This window comes from Armigeres subalbatus, chromosome 1, assembly GCF_024139115.2.
Source record: "Armigeres subalbatus isolate Guangzhou_Male chromosome 1, GZ_Asu_2, whole genome shotgun sequence".
Classification (NCBI taxonomy): Eukaryota; Metazoa; Arthropoda; class Insecta; order Diptera; family Culicidae; genus Armigeres; species Armigeres subalbatus.
The window spans coordinates 308,182,884-308,192,375 of record NC_085139.1 but is presented as its reverse complement, the minus strand read 5'-3'; the positions used below and the strand labels follow the sequence as shown (position 1 = coordinate 308,192,375).

Here is a 9,492-nt window from a genome sequence, read left to right as displayed (position 1 = left end):
GTTATAATTGAAGTCGTTATGATTTGTCATTCTATTTAAGCAAAATATAATGAGCTCTTACTCCACATTTAAGATATTGTGATAGAAAGTTATTTTTTTACAGGAAAGTATCATAAAACTAATAAATAAAGTGCCAATGTTTGACATACTTCCCCTGAAAAGTAAGTAAAATATGATAGCACCACTGCTCTGATGTACACATCAAGCTAAAACTAACGTGAATCCAATGAATAACACGCCTAAAACAGACGAATCAGCATGAATTTTGACAGCTCGTTCCTGTGCAAGTTGCTTGCAGGTTGTATGCAATGCTAATTTTATTTGCAAATCGCAATATCACACAGAATTGATGTAATTTTGCAATCATTGGAAATTAATTTTAAATCTCGCAACCCTGTTCAGACTGACACTGCGTGGTTTCTTCCGGCGGCAAGGCGCCATGTTTATTTTTCGCTCGAAAGAACTTTCTTTCTCAATTTGCGAGTTAAATAAATTAACAAGTTAAACAGAAGTTAAATTAAGTAATATGATAAGTAGTAATAGTAACAACTCCTTGAAGATTTTACCCTGTGTAGTCGTACTTGAGCTGCTGCGGATGTTAGTTTGTTCTCGGTATGATTCCTCACAAGAAGAACGGTTCTCTGGGTTCTCTGCCAGCAAAACAGAAAGCGTCACCGTTGCCGGTAGTGCATTCATTGGCATTGGTGTTTATTCCGCATATTCATATATTTCGGTAGGTTTTCATTTCATATTTTATAATACAGCTAATTTATATATTCTAATATTTAACAGGTTCAGCCAGGATTGACTCACGACAACTTTGAAACGACCATCGGACTTGCCGTCGGAACATCGGATAAGGCAACCTGAACATACAGCAAGGACTCGCTCCACAACAATAATTAACCGGGATCGTAGTACAGATCAGTTCAGCAGGAATCACTCCTAATAAAAATTGCATTGACTTCGTCTCCTTGATGGAAAGGATTCCGGAAAACTGTCAACGGAAATATTTAGTCTGCGCAACTAGCTTTGCTTGTGAAATAACGTAAGTACTGGCCATAATCCGGATCGAAGGAGTAAAGTCTATTTTTCCAGTCTGTCGCCTAGTGCTTGCCTGGTCGGCGGACGGCACGAGAAAAAGGCCGACTTCGTATCTGATCTGGAAAAGGTTTTCTAAACGTATTCGAAGACATTAATACAAGAAGAATTTCAGCCCCGAACTCAATGGAAAGGGCCGGCCACGGTAACGGCAGAATTTGATAGAAAGTCCATATATTTTCTCTCAAATTCTGCCGTTACCGCCGCTGTTCCATTCGATTGCGTTTGGGACTTTCTTTAGGAGGCCACGTTACGTATCTCGCCCTTATGTATATGTACATACAACAGTTTTGAGTAAAGATGCTCAATGCCCAGGGATTGTTTTGTGAGTAGAAGACATTAGAAACCCTATGATTTTAGCCCTAAGTTTTTTTACGGCTTTCAATGGGAATCCTTCAAAGACAACGGCGCAAATACGCCTCTATAGATATGCCGACAGGAAGCTTTTAGATATTCCGACGGAAATCCTTTACGTATTCTCACTGTACTTTGTGTGAATCTTTTGCGATTTCATTTTCATTTATTCAGCTCACATCTAAACAGATAACAGTATCAATAATTTGATGCTACAATACACGGTTCGAGGTCGCTTCTCTCCATCCTCGAATGCGCTCCACGCTCGCCAAGCCGTTCTGTGCCTGGTCAGCCCACCTCGCTCGCTGCGCTCCACGCCGTCTTATAACCTGCCAGATCGGAAGCGAACACCATCTTTGCAAGGTTAATGCCCGGCATTCTTGAAACATGCCCTGCCCATCGTACCCTTCCGGCTTAAGTTACCTTCTGGATACTGGGTTTTCCGTAGAGCTGAGCAAGCTCGTGGTTAATCCTTCGCCGCCACACACCGTCTTCTTGCACACCGCCAAAGACTGTTCTGAGAGACGGGCGTCTCAAATATTCCGAGTGACTGTAAGTCCTCCTCGAGCATGGTCCAAGTTGCATGTCCGTAGAGGACTACGACCGGTCTTATAAGGGGCTCTCCATATACCACGTGAACAGGTTCTGGTCAGTTTTAGATACCCCGTCCACCCGCTGGACTATTGCTCATAATTAAAAAAAATGTATGTTGAACAACAGGCACGAAAGTCAATCACCTTGTTTTAGTCTCCGGCGCGATTCGAAAACCTCCCCTATAGTTCTTCAGGTAATTCCCCTGGACATTCCTCCTTGAGTACTTCCAGAAAATTTTCCGGAAGTTTCTCCAGAAAATTCTTCGAAAAGTCCTCCAGAAATTCGTCCGGTCTATTCAGAAATTTCTCCGTAAGTCTCTCCAAATATTCCTCCGGAAGTTCCTTTTTTTTTAATTTTAATAATGTGTTCCGGAAGTTCCTCTAAGAATTCCTTTGGAAGTCCCTTCAAGAATTTCTTCTGGGTTTCTCCAGATTTTCCTTCAAAACTACCTCCAAAAACTCCTCCGGAAGATCCTCCAGAAATTTCACCGAAACTTCATCTAGAAATACCTCCGGACGTTCTTCCGTAAATTCCACCTGAAATTCCTCCCGAAATCCCTTCGGAAGTTCCTCCAGAAGCTCCTCCAGGAAATCCTCCGGAAGATCCTCCAGGAATTTCACCGAAACTTCATCTAGAAATACCTCCGGACGTTCTTCCGTAAATTCCACCAGAAATTCCTCCCGAAATCCCTTCGGAAGTTCCTCCAGAAGCGCCTCCAGGATTTCCTCCGGAAGTTCCTCCAGGAATTCCTCCGGAAGTTCCTCCAGGAATTCCTCCGGAAGTTCCTCCAGGAATTCCTCCGGAAGTTCCTCCAGGAATTCCTCCGGAAGTTCCTCCAGGAATTCCTCCGGAAGTTCCTCCAGGAATTCCTCCGGAAGTTCCTCCAGGAATTGCTCCGGAAGTTCCTCCAGGAATTGCTCCGGAAGTTCCTCCAGGAATTCCTCCGGAAGTTCCTCCAGGAATTCCTCCGGAAGTTCCTCCAGGAATTCCTCCGGAAGTTCCTCCAGGAATTCCTCCGGAAGTTCCTCCAGGAATTCCTCCGGAAGTTCCTCCAGGAATTCCTCCGGAAGTTCCTCCAGGAATTCCTCCGGAAGTTCCTCCAGGAATTCCTCCGGAAGTTCCTCCAGGAATTCCTCCGGAAGTTCCTCCAGGAATTCCTCCGGAAGTTCCTCCAGGAATTCCTCCGGAAGTTCCTCCAGAAATTCCTCCGGAAGTTCCTCCAGGAATTCCTCCGGAAGTTCCTCCAGGAATTCCTCCGAAAGTTCCTCCAGGAATTCCTCCGGAAGTTCCTCCAGGAATTCCTCCGGAAGTTCCTCCAGGAATTCCTCCGGAAGTTCCTCCAGGAATTCCTCCGGAAGTTCCTCCAGGAATTCCTCCGGAAGTTCCTCCAGGAATTCCTCCGGAAGTTCCTCCAGGAATTCCTCCGGAAGTTCCTCCAGGAATTCCTCCGGAAGTTCCTCCAGGAATTCCTCCGGAAGTTCCTCCAGGAATTCCTCCGGAAGTTCCTCCAGGAATTCCTCCGGAAGTTCCTCCAGGAATTCCTCCGGAAGCTCCTCCAGGAATTCCTCCGGAAGTTCCTCCAGGAATTCCTCCGGAAGTTCCTCCAGGAATTCCTCCGGAAGTTCCTCCAGGAATTCCTCCGGAAGTTCCTCCAGGAATTCCTCCGGATGTTCCTCCAGGAATTCCTCCGGAAGTTCCTCCAGGAATTCCTCCGGAAGTTCCTCCAGGAATTCCTCCGGAAGTTCCTCCAGGAATTCCTCCGGAAGTTCCTCCGGAAGTTCCTCCAGGAATTCCTCCGGAAGTTCCTCCAGGAATTCCTCCGGAAGTTCCTCCAGGAATTCCTCCGGAAGTTCCTCCAGGAATTCCTCCGGAAGTTCCTCCAGGAATTCCTCCGGAAGTTCCTCCAGGAATTCCTCCGGAAGTTCCTCCAGGAATTCCTCCGGAAGTTCCTCCAGGAATTCCTCCGGAAGTTCCTCCAGGAATTCCTCTGGAAGTTCCTCCAGGAATTCCTCCGGAAGTTCCTTCAGAAATTCCTCCGGAAGTTCCTCCAGAAATTCCTCCGGAAGTTCCTCCAGAAATTCCTCCGGAAGTTCCTCCAGAAATTCCTCCGGAAGTTCCTCCAGGAATTCCTCCGGAAGTTCCTCCAGGAATTGCTCCGGAAGTTCCTCCAGGAATTGATCCGGAAGTTCCTCCAGGAATTGATCCGGAAGTTCCTCCAGGAATTGCTCCGGAAGTTCCTCCAGGAATTGCTCCGGAAGTTCCTCCAGGAATTGCTCCGAAAGTTCCTCCAGGAATTGCTCGGAAGTTCCTCCAGGAATTGCTCCGGAAGTTCCTCCAGGAATTGCTCGGAAGTTCCTCCAGGAATTCCTCCGGAAGTTCCTCCAGAAATTCCTCCGGAAGTTCCTCCAGAAATTCCTCCGGAAGTTCCTCCAGAAATTCCTCCGGAAGTTCCTCCAGGAATTGCTCCGGAAGTTCCTCCAGGAATTGCTCCGGAAGTTCCTCCAGGAATTGCTCCGGAAGTTCCTCCAGAAATCCCTCCGGAAGTTCATCCAGGAATTCCTGGAGGAACTTCCGGAGGGATTCCTGGAGGAACTTCCGGAGGGATTCCTGGAGGAACTTCCGGAGGGATTCCTGGAGGAACTTCCGGAGGAACTTCCTTAGGAATTCCTGGAGGAAGTTTCGGAGGAATTCCTGGAGGAAGTTTCGGAGGAATTCCTGGAGGAAGTTTCGGAGGAATTCCTGGAGGAACTTCCGGAGGAATTCCTGGAGGAACTTCCGGAGGAATTCCTGGAGGAACTTCCGGAGGAATTCCTGGAGGAACTTCCGGAGGAATTCCTGGAGGAACTTCCGGAGGAATTCCTGGAGGAACTTCCGGAGGAATTCCTGGAGGAACTTCCGGAGGAATTCCTGGAGGAACTTCCGGAGGAATTCCTGGAGGAACTTCCGGAGGAATTCCTGGAGGAGCCTGGAGGAATTCCTGGAGGAACTTCCGGAGGAATTCCTGGAGGAACTTCCGGAGGAATTCCTGGAGGAGCTCTGAGGAATTCCTGGAGGAACTTCCGGAGGAATTCCTGGAGGAACTTCCGGAGGAATTCCTGGAGGAACTTCCGGAGGAATTCCTGGAGGAACTTCCGGAGGAATTCCTGGAGGAACTTCCGAGGAATTCCTGGAGGAACTTCTGGAGGAATTCCTGGAGGAACTTCCGGAGGAATTCCTGGAGGAACTTCCGGAGGAATTCCTGGAGGAACTTCCGGAGGAATTCCTGGAGGAACTTCCGGAGGAATTCCTGGAGGAACTTCCGGAGGAATTCCTGGAGGAACTTCCGGAGGAATTCCTGGAGGAACTTCCGGAGGAATTCCTGGAGGAACTTCCGGAGGAATTCCTGGAGGAACTTCCGGAGGTATTCCTGGAGGAACTTCCGGAGGTATTCCTGGAGGAACCTCCGGAGGTATTCCTGGAGGAACTTCCGGAGGTATTCCTGGAGGAACTTCCGGAGGTATTCCTGGAGGAACTTCCGGAGGAATTCCTGGAGGAACTTCCGGAGGAATTCTTGAACGAACTTCCGGAGGAATTCCTGGAGGAACTTCCGGAGGAATTCCTGGGGGAACTTCAAAAGGAATTTCTGGGGGAATTTCCAGAGGATGTCCTGGAGGAATTTCTGAAGGAATTTCAGGAGGAATCCCTGAAGGAAGTTTCGGAGGAATCCCTGAAGGAACTTCCGGAGGAATTCCTGGAGGAACATCCAGAGAAACTCCTGGAGGAACTTCCAGAGGAGACTATTTGAGGAATCCCTGGAAAAACTTCCGGAGAAATTTCCAGAGGAACTTCCAGAGGTACTCCTGGATGAACTTCCGGAGGAACTCCAGGATGAACTTCCTGGAGGAACTTCTCTAGGGATTCCTGGAGGAGCTTCCGGTGGGATTCCTGGAGGAACTCTTCGAGATTTCTGGAGGAACTTCCGGAGAATTCCTGTGAAACTTCCAGAAGAATTCCTGAAAGAACAGCTTGAGGAATTCATGGAGGAATTTCCGGAGGAATTCTTGAAGGATTTTCGGTTTTGAATTCCAGGATCTGGAAGTCCATGAGTATTATATTCGAAATCTCTGGATACCGTTCGGAATTTATGATTCCATTTAAAATCCTTGGAACCTTCCATTTGAAATCCGAGAAGAAATCCATTTGGAATCCCAAAATGATTCCATTTAGAACCCCAGGAGTTTCATTTTAAATCGCATAAAGATTTCATTTAGAAGCTCCAGCAAGATTCGATTTGAAATCCCAGGAGACTTCCGTTCAAAATCGACGATTCCACAAAGAATTCCAGGAACCTTATATTTGAAATCACAGAATAATCCGATTTGGAATTCTAGAAAGGGAAGGAGGAATCCCAGGAGCATTCCATTTGAATTTTCAGAAAGATTTTATTTGGAATCTCAGATGGATTCTTTTTTGATCTTTATTAAAGTGATTTTTCAACATTTGAAGAGTTCATCATACTACTCAGGAGGATTCGATTTTACGATTCCGACGGGAATCCTTTCGGCATTCCTACGGGAATCTTTTCGGCATTCCTACGGGAATCCTTTCGAGATTCCTACGGGCATCCTTTCGGGATTCCGACGGGAATCCTTTCGGGATTCCCGAAAGAAAGCCTTTTGAGATTGCCGAATGAAAATCTTTTGGGATTCACGAAGGAAAACTTTTTTTCCCGAAGGAAAACCTTCAGAAATCCCAAAAAAATCCAGAGTAATAGCAGAAGGATTTCGACACGAATCCCAGAAGGATTTCCTCAAAAAATCCTGAAGTATTTTCTCATGAGTCCTAGAAAGATTTTCTCAGGAATCTCAAAAATATTGCTTTCGGATTACCAGCAGCATTCCCTCCGGAGTTCTAGAAGGATTATCTTAGAAATCGCAGAATCTATAAATCTCCTAAAAAAATCCTAAGGAATGTCAGACAAAATCGCTTGGGATTCCTATACGTATTTACTCATGAGTCCCAGAAAGATTCCCTCAGGAATCCCAGAAGGATTAACTTAGGAATATCAGAAATATTTTCTAAGGAATTCCAGAAGCATTCCCTAGGGAATCTCAGAAGGAATATCTCAGGATTCCCAAAAAATCCTCAGGAATCACAGAAGTATTCACGAAAGAATCTTAGAAGTACACTCTCTGGACTCCCTCAGGAATCCCAGAAGGATTTTCTCAGGAATCTCAAAAAGATTATCTGAGGAACTCCAAAAGGATTCTTTCAGGAATCCCAGCAGGATTCTTCCAAGAATCTCAGATGGATTCCCTCGCGAATTCCAGATGGATTCTTTCAGGAATCTCTGAAGGAATCGCGTAGGAATCCTAGAAGTATACTCTCCCATCCCAGAAGGATTTTCGGATCGAATCCCAGAAGGATTTTCTCAGAAATCTCGAAAAGATTGTCTAAGGAAGAAGGACTATTAATTTCGACTGTAGTTTAATGATTCGAACGGTTCGAGCACCGCGTTTATGGTAAAACCCTTTCCGTTTATCGTTCGTTGGAATTCAGTGCCTGGCACAAGATCGATCACCATTCTCGTTTATGTGGGAAAATCATGACCTCATGACAATCAATGGTTCAGCAGAACCACAGTTGAGGATAAACCTGTAAGAATTGAGTCCCTGAGGAAGGTCCCAAACGGACCGAAACGTTGGACAAGATTAAATAACAGTGTTTTGATTTTGTCAAGACTGAAAAGCCATCTCCGAATAAATAAGGAAGAAGGAACCGTAAAAGGATTCTTTCAGGAATCCCAGAGGGATTCTTCCAGGAATCCCAGAGGGATTCTTCCAAGAATCCCAGAAGGATTCCCTCACGAATTCCAGAAGGAGGATCCCAGAGGGATTCTTCCAGGAATCCCAGAGGGATTCTTCCAAGAATCCCAGAAGGATTCCCTCACGAATTCCAGAAGGATTCTCGGAAGGAATCGCATAAGAATCCTAGAAACGAGCCTAGAAGTAAACACTCAGGATTCCCAGAAGGATTCCTTTAGAAATCTCAGAAGGATTTCCTCAGGAATCTAGGAAAGATTATCTAAGGTATCCCAATAGGATTCTTTCATGAATCCCGTTACGAATTCCAGAAGGATTCTCTCAGGAATCTCAGAAGAATTCCCTAACGAATGCCAGCAGAATTCTCTCAAAATTCCCAGAAGGATTTCCTCAGGAATTCCAGAACGATCTCGAAAGATCTAAGGAACCCCAAAAGGATACCAAAAGGAATTCCAGACAGATTTTCCCGGGAATCCCAGAAGAATTTCCCCATGAATCTCGAAAAGATTATCAAAGGAATCCCAGAAGGAATTCTTTCAGGATTCCCAGAAGGATCCCCTCACAAATTCCAGAAGGATTCTCTCATGAATCTCAGAAGGAATCGCGTAGCAATCTTAGAAGTATACTCTCTGCATTCTCTCAGGAATCCCAGAAGGATTTCCTCAGGGATTCCGGAAGTATACCCTCATCATTCCCAGAAAAATCCCCTCAGGAATCATAGAAGGATGTTCTCAGTAATCCCAGAAGGATTTTTCAGGAATCTCAGAAAGAATGGCGTAGGAATGTTAGGAGTATACTCTCTGGATGCCCTCAGGAATCCCAGAAGTATTTCCTCAGGAATCCTAGAAAGAAACCCTTCGGATTCTTATGAAGATTCCGTTCAAAATCCCAGATAGTTCCAAGATTTAAAAAAATCCCTTCAGAAGTTCAGAGATTCATTAGATCCAGAAACGATTCCATTCCTGTAAGCTTTCCTTCGTATTCAATGGATTTCCTTCAGAATCTAAAAAATTGCCTTCGGAACTACAATTCGATAATTAATCTTACCAGATTAAAGATAGAATTTCTTTCGGATTTCATGAAGATTTTTTCATTCCCATGTTGGTTGCATTCGGAATCTATCAACTACAAACGTAGTTTACTCTAGGAGGTTTCGCATCGAAATACCAAAAATTCATTTGAAATCACAGAATTTCTTTCTTATAAAATCGAAATGATTTTAACAAATCAAATAAAAACTAAAAACAACGTTAGCGCCTAAAGAAGTACATCTAATCACCTCGGGACATGGCTCCTACTGGATCCACATTTTTCTATACCAATACCTTTGACGGTCATCTGCATAGAACTGCTAAACATATTTGACTCATTATTTTCAGCGGTTTTGAAGCGCCTACGGATGCAGAAGCCTTCCATGCTATATTGCTCAATATCACTCCGGCGAAGGTAATCCAGTGTATGGGCTACCATTGGTCTGCAGATCGATACTGGAACCACCTGGAACCTAGATTCCGAATAATTCATGAAATGCAGTCTGTGAATAAACAACCTGTTTCCGGCGTGGCATGCAACCTATACGGACGGCAACGGGATTAATGGCAAATCCTCTTTGCAGATCTGCGTCAAGATATGTACCGATGTA

General features: G+C 45.3%; 1 long non-coding RNA gene across 1 annotated transcript; it reads left to right on the top strand.

Annotated features, from left to right (window-relative positions):
* Nucleotides 1–413: 413 nt before the first annotated feature.
* Nucleotides 414–9,492, top strand: LOC134217622 (uncharacterized). Its single transcript, XR_009981111.1, has 3 exons — nt 414–733; nt 793–1,048; nt 9,230–9,492. It is a non-coding gene; the product is annotated as an uncharacterized LOC134217622 (long non-coding RNA).